At 48.2% G+C, this 15,431-nt stretch overlaps 1 pseudogene; it reads left to right on the forward strand.

The window, feature by feature from the left end:
- Positions 1-1,513: 1,513 nt before the first annotated feature.
- Positions 1,514-2,242, forward strand: LOC119542530 (annotated as a pseudogene).
- Positions 2,243-15,431: the final 13,189 nt, after the last annotated feature.

A 15,431-nucleotide genomic window follows, 5' to 3' on the forward strand; every position in this document is an offset into this window, starting at 1 on the left:
TTGTTAAAATGTACTTTGAAAGTCATCACCTTTCTGTGATGTTATATGTTATATTTCACAATAAGGAATATTGTGCATATATGTTATATATCACAATAAGGAATAACTGAAACTGTGTAACTGTAGCCCATAACATTCTTTGAATTTGCTCTCTACTTGTTAAATAGCATTTTAAAATTTATCACTTTTATATATAGATGTTATATTCCACAATAAAAAAATGAAAAAAACATTGAGAGTGATGAATATTGTACAAATAAGTGAAGATAATGTGAGGCATTGATTGTTTATCTTGGACAGAATATATGCTGTGTGAAATTAAGAATCTCATACTTAATGAATAAGTCAAGCCCTCAATCTTGAGGCTTGCTCTTGTAGAACTTATGGCTGTAAAGGGGAAGCTAAGCCTTCCTATAATTATGCCTAAGAGTCAGTTCTGCGCCACCTTCACCAACCATGCTGGTGACTGTGGGGCTGAGGGCACGGGGGCACCTAGGGCAACCCTCCCTGACCCACACCCTCTTCTCCAGGATACCCCTTCATTCCCAACCATCTCCTGAACCAAGCGTTGTGCAACATGATTGTCTCCCTCACCCACAGGTGCCACTTCGAGTACAGAGACCTGTCTTTCCTCAAGCTCCTGGGGCTGGTGGAGGCCATAGGGATGGATTTGGGCTTCCTTGGAGGCATTGGGGTCTGGCATGGTCCTTCAGGAGGCTGCCACCCTGGGCCTGGCACCCCAGGGAGGGGGATTTGAGGCTGGGGGTGAGGGAAGTAAGGGTACCCCTGGGAGCAGCAGGGCAAGAGTAGATTCCCAGAGCTCAGGGCAGGAGACAGGGCCCCTCGTGCCTGGGACAGGTCCCTGCTCTGTGGCCTATATAGTTGGTGAACATGTTCCCAGTTCTCCTGTCCATTTTGGGACTGGCTGTAAGCCCTTCCTGATGCAGATGGCCCTCATGCACCTGCTGGATGAACTAGTCACCAAGCACAAGCAGCGCTATGACCTGGCCCAACTCCTACCTCCCCTAAAACCTGACCAATGACTTCCCAGGTTAAGTGGAGGTGAAAGGCAGGCAGATTGGGAGCGAGTGGGGGTGGGCATGAAGGCTCAGAGGGTCCAGGATGGGGGACCAGGGCCTCACCCAGTGGCCAGCCACCCAGGTTGAGTGGTACATGGTGGGAGCCTGTGTGGGAGCACCCAGATGTAGCAGGAACCCCTCCTGGGATGTGGGGATTAGGGGCCAGAAATGCCTGGGTGGAAAGTGAAAAACTGGGGTACCTGTGCTTTGTCTGAACACTAGACACTGCCCAGAGCTGGGCCTGGGATCCTGTAGCAGTGGTGATTCCTCCACATGGACACTCTAAGGTGGGACATGTGACATTCAGGGCAGGGTCAGCTCCCAGCCTCCTGGGCTCTGACTTACTTTGGACACATGGCCCAGGCCATATCCACAGGGAGACTGACAAGGTGTTCGGGCAGGGGTGGAGGCTCTAGATGGCAGATCAGGGGTGAATGCCGCACACCACAGCTGTGATCCATGAGGTTCAGTGCTTTGGGGACATAGTATCCATGGGCATGCTGCATATGACCTCCTGTGACTCTGAGATCCAGGGCTTCCTCATCTGCAAGGTAAACCCCAGCAACCCTCTCCCTACCCAGACAAGGTAAAGAATTCAGGGAAGCCTCTTGTGTGGAGCATGTCTTGATCAAATCCAGGTGTGTGCCAGGCAGATGTCATGTGTGCCCCTGCACCTGCATTGGCAGAGCTCACAACATCCTCCAAACCTGGACTCTCACACCTGGCACGGCAACTCCTGCACAGGGGATGAAACTTATCCTCAACCTGTCATCAGTGATGAAGGATGAGACTGCTTGGGAGTAGCCCTTCTGCTTCTACCCAGAACAATTCCTGGATGCCCATGGGTGCTTTGTGAAGCCAGAAGCCTTCATGCCTTTCTCAGCAGGTGCCTGTGAGATGCCGGGTCCTGTCCTGTTCTGAGGAGTCTTGGATGGGAGAGTCCCTGGCCAACCCTCCTCACTGAACCCCTGTGCCCACCCACAGGCCATAGCAAATGCCTTGGGAAACTCCTATCCTGTAAGGAGCTCTTCCTTGTCTTCACCTGCCTCCTGCAGCACTTCAGCTACTCAGTGCCTGCCAGGCAGCCCTGGCCCAGCAACCACAGACTCTCTGGCTTCTTGGTGACCCCAAACCCCTATCAGCTTTGTGCCTTGCCCTGCTAGAGAGGGTCACCAGGACCAAAACCCCCAATCCCACCCTGAGACCCTGAGCTAAAATAAAACATTCTGGGAGCTCCCACTTCATGCTTTAGCCAGGTCCTGCTGGGCTGGGGCCTCAGCTGCCTGTCTAGGGCCAGCCACTGCACATGCCCAACAATTTGTTCCATTTCCCTTTCCAAATGGCTCTATTTTCCAGATGGGTATACTGAGGCTCAGAGGGTGCCTGGCTTTCCTTCCCTTCTACCCCACATCACCCATTGAGTCCCAATATTGGATGCCTGGGTTGGTGACAATGTTGACACAGAGGTCTCAGCTCCTGGAATGTCAGACTGGGTAGGGACAGGGATAGGCTGCTGTGAAGACAGGCATATTCATTGCAGGGGCTGGGGAGGGGCTGCACAGTGATCCCCAAGTACATGTGAGACTGAACAATATGCTAGAAGGATGTACAGAACTAGGAAATCTGCTATAAGTTATGTCTCATAGCCAACGTGGTTCAATGGTGCACTGGGGCCATTTTGTCCTCAGGCCATTTTATCCTCAGTGTGCTAAATCTGAAGTCAGCACACATGCTTTGCACCTGAGACCCTTTGGTCTCCTGTACTGGAGTAGATTCATGCTAGTTGCACTTGGATGTGATTTGGTTGGAGTGGGCTGCAGGGACTCACATGGTCATTGAGACTCAGGGTGGGTCTGGACCCAGGGGAGTACAGACCACCTTCCTGCTGTTGTCCTATCAGATAGCCAGTCCTGTTCAGGGTGTAATTCCATACACCCAGCAGGTGCTCTGCATTTGTGCACAGGGCACTGTGGTGTGCTGGGCCTGCTGCTGCTATGGCCTTTGCTGAGTAACAAGGGCTCTTTGTAAGCAGTCACCAGGTCACCAGAGTTTATAGTTACACAGTGACCAGCCTGCTGTGACCTAAGCAGGAGGATCCAGGGTGGATGCCAGAATGACTGACTCCTGCCAAATGACACCTTCGTAGTGTCTGTAACATGATTTATATCAGTCAATGAATGGGCATATTAGTGGTGTTCCAAACAGCCTTCACAGTTGGTCCAGCTCAGTGTTGTATTGTGTGTCCAGAATGATGCCATGCAGGTCTGCAGGCTTCCATCTGGCCTTGTCAGGGTCCAAAGAAGGAGCTAGCTTGGTAAATATGACTTCATCCTTTTGCGTATCCTGTGCAACTGTGCTGAGAGTCAGCATTATTCTCCTCCTCTGCACCCATCTAGAGTCACTGACATAACACTGGATTTCCCTCATTGCCTGACTCATTTATTCATTCTTTCCCCCTTGGCTACTATTTCTCCTTCTCTCCATTGGTCACTGAGTTTTATCTCTACATGTCCACCTTTGGAAGGAACATTGTGTTGCTCACTGTGGTGGTCCAGGTTGGCAGCAGTGAGGCCCTGAGCCTCTCTTTGGTCCACTCCTTTCAAATAGAATAGGGTCACTCAGGCACAGAACCAGTGGGCCCTCTACCATGAAGCAGGACAGCAGCTCTCACTGTCAACCCTGACTTTGCTAGATGTGGCCAAGGCACAGTCCACCCCATTAGTTCTTTAGGGGTTCCTCCTGTAGAGGTGCAATGTTACAGTTCACAGTTTCTTGCTCAGGGCCTGCTACATCTGGTAGGAAAAAGGACATTGAGGTGATATGGGAAGAATTGGATAGTCAGTCATTCTGGCATCCACCCTGGATCCTCCAGAAAAGCAGAGGAGTCTATCAAGGAACCTTCCCATGGCCCCCTCATGTTGAGTGTGAGCATACACCCATGCATGCAAGTCAGCCCTTCCTGCCTTTATTGCCCCTAGTTTTAGGCAACAAAGATCTCAGTTGTCTCTCACTCCCCTTTCAAACCACCTCCACCCTGAGTATGAAACAGAACCTGTTGCATCCATCTGAGGAGGTTAACTCTTGCCAGCTGGTGAATGTTAGGGGTGAAAGCTGTTTTCCTTGGTCTGAAGAAATGCAGCTGAGTGGTTGAATTGGTAGAGTACTATATTAGTGTTCTAAGACTGCTGTAACAAATACCACACACTGTGTGGATTCAAACAACACATTTCTCTTCTCATAATTCTAGAGACTAGAGGTTCAGGTTTCTTTGATCCAGGAAGGCCTCATCTTAATTTATCACATCTGCATAGTCCCTGTTTCCTAGAGGTTACCTCCACAGGTTCTGCATTAGGACTTGGACATGTAATTTGGGGGATGCCCTGCAATTTTGGATGAATTTCTTCTCTTTTAGTCATTTTATAGTATTTTGAGCATTTGCATCTGCCACCAGGTATGCAACACCCTGTTCAGAGTATGTGATTATTCATGTCAGACCCTTCTGATGTTGTCCACCTGCTGACTATTCACAGGGCCTTTTCTCCAGGAAATTTACCCATGGTTGTCTGCACCTTCTATCTCTCCTGCTGGCAGTCAGGATAGTTCTTGTTGACATTTTGTGCCTCAGAGGGTGCAAGAGGGATAAGTCAATCATCAGTTCTTCTCTGCATTTCTGCAGCTCCCTCATGTCCACTCCTTTCCTGGGCCCAGGTGGCCACCTCAAGTGATAACACCAGGATAGCCACTTGCTTGTTCCAGTCCCTTTCTAGTCCTGGAAGGTGGTTCTGATGGGCTTCAACATTTCCTATTTCAGTGCATCTTTAAATTCCCATAGTAATTTCCATAGAGCTGTGCTCCATCCAGGCATCCATTGAATAGGCCAGTTCTTTTCCTGACTGACCATATGGCCAGGCCAGTGGCCTCTGCCCATGAGTCAGTAACAATCCAAACATACAGACTCATGTTCAGTTCTTTCATCACTGCAGGGAGAACAGCATGCAGCTTAGCCTAGTCAGCTGATTTGTTGTCACCTTCTTCTATCAGGGTTTTCTATCAGTCAATCCCAGGGCAGTGGTCTTTCAAACAGGATGTTGTCTGCCTGTCTTGTTGCTGCCACCCCTTAGCCAAGCAGCTGCTTGTAGGTCAGTAGAGAGCTGCTCACAGAGCATCACCCAGGTGAGAATAGGATGCAGCAGCTCCCCTTGTGGTTCCAAACACAGACCTAGGGGAAATCCCAGGCTACCTGCTTGAGAGTATCATGAGTGTCTTTGCCTTTCCCCAGTAGCATGTTTTTGTATAAACCATTTTCATTTTATTACAGAACTCTTCTGGACAGTGCCTTCCTTATTTGAGTGTTTCCTTTGTCATCATCCAAGATATTATGTGTACTGCAGGGGCCCAGGCCCCCCTTCCAGGTGTCGTTGGCCCACAAAGCCAGGATCCCCCTCCAGGAACCCTTTCAGGAAATCCCTCTACCACCTGAGATGAAGTCTCTGTTTCAGTTTGCTAATGCTGCTGGAATGCAAAATAACAGAAATGGGTTGGCTTTGACAAAGGAGGTTTATGAATTTACAATTTATAGTTCTTAGGCCATGAAAATGTCCAACTCAGGACTTCAACAGGATTGGCACCTTCTCCGAAGGAAGGCTGCTGGCATCTGGGACTTCTCTGCCACCTGGGAAGATGCATAGTTGGTGCCTGTCTCCTGGATTTCATTGTTTCCAACTTCTGGGTCTGGTGGCTTCCACTCTGAGATTTGTGGGTCTTCTCTGATTTTCTAGGGCTTTTCTCTGTGAGCTTCTCTTAATTTCATCTCTCCTAAAGGATTCCAGACAAAGGATTAAGACCAGGAATGATTACCTAATAGGTACCATCCTGTTAAAGAGGTTGAACTTAAAGGTGTGGGAATGGAGAGAGGTGATGCAAGTTTGTTAATGGGATTTTAGGTATCAGTGCAATATTGAAATGTGGCCAGAGCAGCAGCTGCCCATACTCACCCAACCATCAGGGACCTCCATACCCATGTGCTCCAAAAACTTCCTAGATGACCTGTGCAGCAGCCTCTCAAGGATCAAATCTTCACTCCTACTATCTCAGTTTTATACAGCATGGGACTAGAGCAAGGGCAGAAGCTGCCCAGGACAGTAGTTCCAGGGTGCAACCAGCTGGACAGGGAAATCTACAATCCATAGTGGTGACTTGGATGGAGAGACAGAGAGACTGTGCCTGAGAAGATGGGGTGAATTGTTAAATGGGACAGCCACCGGGGACTGCCACCTGGAGCCAGATGACAAGTATGGGAGGGAGCACCTTTCCATGCCCCATAAACCCATTTCAGCAGTTGGCTGGGGTGATAACCCTTCACAGCCCTGTGGCCAGAGCTCCTATGAGGGAACTCAGGATTCAGCAGATATGTGGAGGCCACATTCACTCTTCCTCCATGGAAGACCATGGTGGGTATGGGCAAGAGGTGCCGAGAGGCAAGGGTGATGCATGGAATTGCCAGGAGCCCCATCCCAAACAGCAGAGGCTCCCAGGGGTGCAGCAGAGAGGGCCCAGTGTGCATTTGAGTTGGGGATGGGATGCACAGGTCCACAACTTGAGACAGGTCCACTTGGAGACCCAGAAATTAACAGACTCACTGTGCCCTTAAGCAGACACCTTGCTAAGCTGCACAGGGCCCACATCCCAACCCCAGGGCTAGAAGTCCCCGGGTCACATGGAGAGCTGGTGCACTGATTTGATTTCCACTTGATTTCAACTCCTTCTCATACACAGGCAAAGTTGGAGCTTCAGAGTAAAAGGTGGCTCAAAGCACTGATTGCTGGGAGGATAGCGAGAGTGCACACCAGCAAGCTGTGGCTTTGCCAAATTATATATAAATACTCAAATAATTCTGCATGTCTCAAAATAACTTTATCAAGATAAGCAGATATCCCAGGGCCAACAGAAAATCACAAAGCTTATGAAGACTCAAGTGGATATGGACAGGCCAAATGGCCAAGTTAAAAAACTGGAGGAGACACAGAATCTAGAAGAATTAATCAAATAAGTACATACAAATCTCCCAAATGACTTCAATGCATTGTGAAAAGTCATAAAGGACATCAAGAATATTCTCAAAGAGTGTAAAGAAGAATTTGAAAAAGTAATGAAAAAATAGTTGATCTTATTGAGATTAAGTTACTGTAGATCAAATTAAAAATGTACTCAAGAAATAGAACAGCAGATTTGAATAGGCAGAAGAAAGAATTACTGAACTGGAAGACACAAAATTGAATGCAAACACACAAAAGAACTAATGGTGAAAAAAATAAAAAAATTTGAAATGGATCTCAGGGAAATGAAGGACAACATGCAGTGTGAAAATATAAGGATCATTGGGGACTTCCAGGAAGATGATGGAGCAGGTGAGGTGGAAGTTTGTCTTCCATCAGAGTAATTAGAAAGGGGCCAGAGGTCAGCAGGGACTGTGGTTCTGGGTGTGAGCAGCCAGAGGGTCCCCCACAGTATGTGGAAGTGACACCTGACAAAAATGAAGGAGCAATGGCAGCTGGAGGGACACAGTGAGTGTGCTCTCCATCTGGATCACTCCCAGCCCCCAGGCCAGCAGCAGCAAGACCACAGCCAGGCAAGGGAGTGAGTAATGGCTCTCCACTCCTGTCCACCTACCTTGACAGTTTGCTGGGAGCTGAACTCCAAAGCCAGACAGCAGGGAGCTCCCATGTGGGAACCCATTAGACGGTGATTGTTCTACACCCATAGAAGTCTGGTGGGGTGCAATGGTGAGAAACAGGAAAGGGATATGCACCATGCTTGCAATTGGGAGCCCCACCCACACCTCAAAAACTCACGGGTGCAGGGCAGGCAGAGAACCACCATATCCCCACTCTTCTGCAAGGTCCATGGACAGAAGGCACAGCTTGCTTTCCCTGTACCTTGCCTTGGTTCCAGCTTGGGTTCTGTCACACCCATGATGGGTGTGCCAGTTGCACAGGGTGCTGGGCTGGAGGCAAGAGCAGTGGTGGGTGCCCTGCTCCAAGGGACTCATGATCAGGGGGAGGAGAGGAAGGGCTACAGAGAGCTGACATGGAAGCCACAGCACAGGGACTGCTTGAGGGTCATGGGGACTGCGATGGATTGAAGCTTTACGTACCACAAAAAAAGGCCATGTTCTTTTCCTCCATCCTGTGGATGTAGACCTATTGTGGTGGCACTTTGGTTAGGTTATTTCAATTTAAATGTGAGCCACCACATTCAAAGTGGGTCACAATCCTTCATTTTTAAACATTTATTTATTGTGAAATATAATATATGTACAGAAAAATGATAACTTTCAAAGTACAATTTAATAAGTAGATAAAGAGCAAATTTCAAAGACTTTTATGGGTTACAATTCTACCATTTCAGTTATTTCTTTCTAACTGATCTAATACCCTAGAGACTAAAAAAAAAGGAAATATTGATATAAAGATTTAGTGTCCTTAATCCTTTGTTAAATCCTATCTAGTCAATTGCTACTCCCTCTCATTTGATCATTTTAACAATCTTCAAGGGTATCTGGGCAGTGACCACCCTAACTTGTTCATGTTGAGAAAGGGTGTTGACATTTTGGGGAGGAAGATGCAACTGGTTGATGTTCTTGAAGAGGTTGTTGTCTGTGAGTTTGGGGACTTATCTGGCATAGGCACATGGAAGATTTAAGTTTCTGAAAAATAAACTTAGTGAGTGAAACTTACAGAGCCTCAGATAGTGACCTGGGTTATTTTTGGATTTTTGGGACTACTGTTGATTTAGACTTGGCATACTGTGGCCATTTGGAATATCTAGCTGAAGGCTGAATAAGAGTTACCTCCAGGATAGCCTCTTGACCCTCTTTGAAATCTCTTGGCCACTGAAAGTTTGTTTTGTTACCTTTCTTTTCACCATTTTGTTCAGGAAGGCATATTAAATCCCTTGCTCCCAGGGCCAGGCTCATTCCTGTGAGTTGTGTCCCACATTGCCAGGGAAATTCACTCCCTGGGAGTCATTTCCCACATGGGGGGAGAGTAATACACTTATCTGCAGACTTGGGCTTAGAGAGAGAAAGGCCACAACTGAGCAACAAAAGAGGTTAACTGGAAGTGTCTCTTAGGCATAATTATAGGTAGGCTTAGCTTCCCTTTAGAGCCATAAGTTTTGCAAGGGAAAGCCTCAAGATCAAGGGCTTGACTTATGAAGTAGGGGGTTCTAAATTTCACACTGCATATATTCTTTCTAAGATAAATAGTTAATGTTTCACATTATCTACACTTATTTGTACAATCCTCATCACTCTGAATTTTTTTTCTGGTCTACTCATGTAGAATGGTGGTTGTGGGAGAACATGTCAGGTAGGTGTCAGGGCCCAGAGGGGCTGGGATGTGGGACTGGGTCTCACCTGGTGGCCAGGCACTGAGGCTGAGTGGCAGAGGGGTTTGGCCTCTCTGAGAACACCCTCCCTATACCACTGAGTTGGCCCTCTTTGCCCAGCCCAAGCCAAGGGGAACTCAGAGAGCAGCTTCAATGATGCCAACTGGCACCAGGTGGTGGCTGACCTGTCCACAGCAGGGATGGTGACCACCTTGATCACACTGGCCCAGGCCCTCCTGCTCATGATCCTGCACCTGGACATGCAGCGTGAGCCCCACCTGGGACATGGGGAGTCAGGGTCAGGAGAGGTCAGGTGGATAGTGTCAAGCTGGGGTTCCTGAGCTTTGTCTGGACACCAGGGACACTGACCAGAGCTGGGCCTGGGCTCCTATAGCAGTGGTGCCTCCTCCATGTGGACACTGCCCCAACAGAGGTGGGACATGTGATAGTTAGGACAGGGTCATCTCCCAGCCTCCAGGACTCTAACTCACTTTGGGCACTTGTCTGCCCAGTGTCCACAGGGAGATTGAGGAGGTGATAGGGCAAGGGCAAAGGCCCAAAATGGTGGACCAGGGGTGTATGCCCTTCACCACAGCCATGATCCATGAGATGCAGTGCTTTGGCAATATCCCCCTGAGTGTGCCAATATCCCCCTGAGTGTGCCACACATGTCCTCCTGTGACACCAAGATCCAGGGTTTCCTCATCCCCAAGTTAGAACCAGCCCACCCTTCCCCTGCCAAGCCTGGAGACAGAGTTCAGGGAAGCTTCTTGGGTGGAGCATGTCTTGAATGAATACAGGTGTGTGCCAGGGAGATGGTGCATATGTCTGTGTACATGCTGTGGCAGAGGGTGCAACATCCCCCAAATCTGGACTGTCACCCCCAGCCTGGCATCTCTTGCACAGGGTACAACACTAATCCTCAACCTGTCATTGGTGTTGAAGGACAAGATTTCCCAGGAGAAGCCCTTCTGCTTCCACCTGGAACACTTCCTGGACATCCAGGGCCACTTTGTGAAGCTGGAAGCCTTCATGCCTTTCTCAGCAGGTTCCTGTGAGGTGCCAGTCCTGCCCTGTTCCTGAGGGGTCTTGGATGGGCAGGTCTTTGCTGCCCCACCTCACCAAATCCCCATGCCCACCCACAGGCCACTACACATGCCTTAGGGAGCCCCTGGCCTGCATGGAGCTCTTCCTTGTCTTCATCTGCTTTCTGTAGCACTTCAGCTACTTGGTGCCCACTGGGCAGCCCTGGTCCAGTGACCATGGCCTCTCTTCCTTCTTGGTGACCCTGACTCCCTACAAGCTCTGTGCCTTGCCCCACTAGAAAGGGTCACCAGGACCCCAATCCCCCACCCCACCCAGAGACCCTGAACTACAATAAACCAGTCTGGAAGCTCCCATCTCACTCTTCATCTAGGTGCTGCTCAGCTGGGGCTTCAGCTGCCTGCTTGGGGCCAGCCCCTGCCCTCTGCTCAACAATTTGCTCCATTTCCCTTTCCAAATGACTCCATTTTCCAGATGGGTATACTGAGATTCAGAGGGTGACTGCCTTCCCTTCCTCTCCACATCACCCAGTGAGTCACAATATTTGCTGCCTGGGTTGATGGCAAAGTTGATACAGTGATCTCAGCTCCAGGAATGGCAGACTGGGTAGGGAAAGACATGGGCTGCTGAGAAGACAGGCATAATAAATGTCTGGGGCTGGGGAGAGGCTGCACCAATGGTCCCCTGGAACACATATGACTGAACAATATGCTAGAAGGATGTACAGAACTAGGAAACCTGCTTTAACCCACATCTCATAGTTCTCATGGTTCCATGGAACACTGGGGCTCTTTATTAGTTAGGGTTCTCTAGGGAAACAGAATCAATGAGAAATATCTATAAATTTAAGATTTTTAAAAGTGTCTCACGTAACTGTGGGTATGCATGAGTCCAAATTCCATAGGGCAGAGAGCAAACTGGCAACTCCAATGAAGATGTTGATGAACTCCTCAGGAAATGAACCGGCAACTTTGATGAACTCCTCAGGAAACACTTCACTGGTCAGCCAAAGAAAAAGTGAAGGACCTCTATTTATCTCAGTTAAAAGTCTTCAACTGATTGGATTAAATTCAGCTAACTGCATTCTCTCATTGTGGAAGGCACACCCTTTGTTGATGTCATCAGTCACAGCTGCAGCCAATTGGCTTATTAACCAGCCACAAATATCCTTGCAGCAATGGATGAGCCAGTGCTTTGACCAGAGAGCTGGGTACCATCACCTGGCCAAGTTGACACATGAACCAAATCATCACAGGCCCTTTTGTCCTTAGGGCCTGAGCAAGTTAGCTCACATTCTTTGTACCCAGGATTGTTTGGTCTCCTATACTGGAGTGGATGAATATTTGTCACACTTGGATGTGATTTTGTTGGAGTGGGCTTCAGGGCCTCCCATGGCTGTCAAGACTCAGGGTGGGCCTGGCCCCAGGGGAGTGCAGACAACCATCCTGCTCTCATCCCATCAGAAATCCTGTACTGTCCCGAGTAACCATGACTCTTTGTAAGCAATCAGTCACCAGGGTCACCAGGGTTTATAGTTACACAGTGATCAGCCTGCTGTGATCCAAAAGTCCTCATGGACTCCTGCCAAATGATATGTTTGTAGACTGTATTTTGATAACAGTCAAAAATGGGCAACTTAGTGGAGCTCCAAACAGCCTTCACAGTTGGATCAGCTCAGTGTCAGATTGTGTGCCCAGAGTGATGTGATGGATGTCTGCAGACTTCCACCCAACACTGTCGGGGTCCAAAAGAAGGAGTGAGCTTGGCAAATGTGACTTTATCCTCTTGTGCATCCTGCATAATTGTGACAGGAGTCAGTGTTATTCTCCTGCTCTGTACCCTTCTCAAGACAGTGATGTAAAAATGGATTTCCTTTGTTGCCTGACCCATTTATTCATTCTTTCCCCTTTGGCTACTATTTCACTTAGCTCCATTGGTCACTGTTTTTTTTATACACGTGTTCACCTTTGGAAGGAACATTGAGTGGCCACTCTGGTCCTGTTTGGTGGCAGTGAGGCCCTGAGCCCCCCTTGGTCCCCTCCCTTCATATAGAATAGGGTGACTCAGGTGCAGAACCACTGGGCCCTCTATCTTGAGGCAGGACAGCAGCTTTCACTATCAATGCCAACTTTGCTGGGTGGGGCCAAGGTACAGTCTACCTCAACAGGTTGTTATCAATTCATCTGTGAAGGAAAAATCTCATAGTTCACAGATTCCTGCTCAGGACCTGCTACATCTGGTAAGAAAAAGGACATTTCCATGACATGGGGAAGAATGGGATAGTCAGTTCTCCTGGCACCCCATGCTGGATCCTTAGGGAAAGCAGAGGAATCTATCAAGGAAGCTTCCCATGGCCCCTCATGATGACTGTGAGCACACACTCATGAACACATGTAAGTCAGCCCTTCCTACCTTTATTGACCCCTGTTTTAGGCAACAAGGATCTCAGTTGTCCATTTCACTCATCAAACAACTTCCATCCTGAGGATGAAACAGAACATGTTCCATCCATCTGAGGAGGTAGCTCTTGCTTGATGTTGAATGCTGTGAGCTGAAAATTGTTTTCCTTGGTCTGAAGAAACACAACCATGTGGTCAAATTGGTAGAGTAATACATTAGTGTCCTGGGACTGCTGTAGCAAAATACCACAAACTGCATGTCTTCAAACAACACATCTTTCTTCTCATAACTCCGGAGACTAGAGGATCTCTTTCATTCAGGAAGGCCTCTTCTTAACTTGATCATCTGCAAAGTCCCTATTTCCTAGAGGTCATCTCCACAGTTCTTGGGGTTTGAACTTGGACATGGCATTTGGGCAATACCTGCCAATTTAGAACAAGTATCTTCTCTTCCATCCATTTTGTAGTATTTTGAGCATTTGCATGTACCACCTGGTATTCAACACCCAGTTCCGAGTAAGAGATTATTCCATTGGGGCTCCTCTAGGCTTCCTTGGGCCACCAGATCCATCTGATGGTGTCTACCTGCCAGCTATGTTCAGGCCCTTTCTCAAGGGAACTTACCGATGGCCATCTGCACCATCTGTCTCTGACAGACAGGGCAGTTCTTGTTGGCATTTTGTACCTCAGAGGGTGCAAGGATGAGTCAAATATTAGTTCATCTCTGCATTTCTGCAGCTCCCCCATATCCACTTGTTCCCTGGGCCCAGGTGACCACCTCAAGTGAGAACACCAGGATGGCCACTTGCAGGTTCCAGTCCCCTTCCGTTCCTGAAAGGTGGTTCTGATGGGCATTGACCTTTCCTATTTTAATGCACCTTTAAATTCCTGTAGTAATTTCCCCATAGCTGTGCTCCACCCAGGCATCCCTAGTATAGGCCAGTTGTACTTTTTCTGCTTGACCAAATGGCCAGGCCAGTGGCCTCTGCCCATTAGTCAGTAAGACCCCAAAGATACAGACTTGTGTTCAGTTCTTCCCAAACTGCAGGTAAAACAGCATGCAGCTCAGCCCACTTGTCTGATTTGGACTCATCTTCTTAAGTCAGAGTTTTTTATCAGTCAGTCCCAGAACAGTGGTGTTCCAAGCAGTATGCTGGAAGAAATCATGAAAAAAATTGAACAATTTGAAATGGATATCAAGGAAATGAAGGACAACATGAAGTGTGTGAATATAAGGATCATTGGGTTCTCTCCAGAAGATGACAGAGAATGTGAATTGGAACAGGCTTCTCTTCCATCAGAGTTACTAGAAGGGGTGGGAGGACACCAGGGACTGTGGTTCCAGGGTATGACCAGGCATAGATTGTCCCCCAGAGTACGTGGAGGGGACACCCAATAAAAATGGAGGTGAGACAGCAGCTGGAGGAATGTAGTGAGTGTGTACCCCTTCTGGATGGGCCCCCCCACAGGCCAGCAGCAGCAAAACCACCACCAGGAATGGAGTGAGCAGTGGCTCTCCATTCCCTTCCACCTACCTTGACAGTTTGCTGGGGGGTGAACCTCCACAGCCAGAGAGTGGAGAGCTCCCATGAGGTAACCCAACAGGCAGTGATTGCTCTCCCCCCACAGTAGTCGGGAGTGGATGTGAAACAGTGAGAAGCAGGGAAGGAAGAGGTGTCATGCCAGAATTTGAGAGCCTCTCCCACACCCCAGAGGCTCTTGGGCACAGGACAGGCAGAGACCCAGCAGGCAGACCCACATCCCATCTGCAGGGTGCCCTTGATCAGGCTCTCTGCATACCTGCTGTGGTCCCATGTTGCAGCCCCAGGACCAGGTTTCCCCAGAGCAGAGATCTGGTGCACTGGTTGCTTCCCCACCTGGTTTGAACTCCACCCAGCACACAGAAGTGTGGGGAAGACAGTCTTGAGACCACCAGTTGCAGGTATGTTAGGGAAAATGCACTCCAGCAAGCTGTTCCTCAAGAGTGCCACCTGCTAGTAGGATTCTGAAACTGCACTCAAGGAAACCAAATTATACATAAATGCTGAATTAATTCTGCACTTCCCAAAATAACCCAATCAAGACAAGCAAATGCCCTGAAACCAGCAGAAAATTACAAAGCACTTGAAGGATTTAGAAGATATGGACAAGTGATCTTGAACTTTGGGTGATAGAAAGTGAAAGCACAAAAGAATAAATGGTGAAATAAATTGAAAAATTTGAAATGGATCTCAAGAAAGTGATGGACAACATGAAGTGAACAAATATAAGAATCATTGGTGATCCAGAATGGAAAAAGAAGAGTAAAGGGCTAGGAAGAGTATTTGAAGAAACTGTTGGGGTAAACTTCCCAACCCTTCCAAACAAGATAAATATGCAAATTAAAGAAGCCAAGCAAACTCTCAAAAGAATAAATCTGAATAAACCTACTCTGTGATGTATGCTGATTAGATTGATAAATGCTGAAGACAACAAGAGACTTTAAAAGCATCAAGAGAGAAGTGATTCACCACATACAAAG

The sequence above is a fragment of the Choloepus didactylus genome, chromosome 8 (assembly GCF_015220235.1).
Source record: "Choloepus didactylus isolate mChoDid1 chromosome 8, mChoDid1.pri, whole genome shotgun sequence".
NCBI lineage: Eukaryota > Metazoa > Chordata > Mammalia > Pilosa > Megalonychidae > Choloepus > Choloepus didactylus.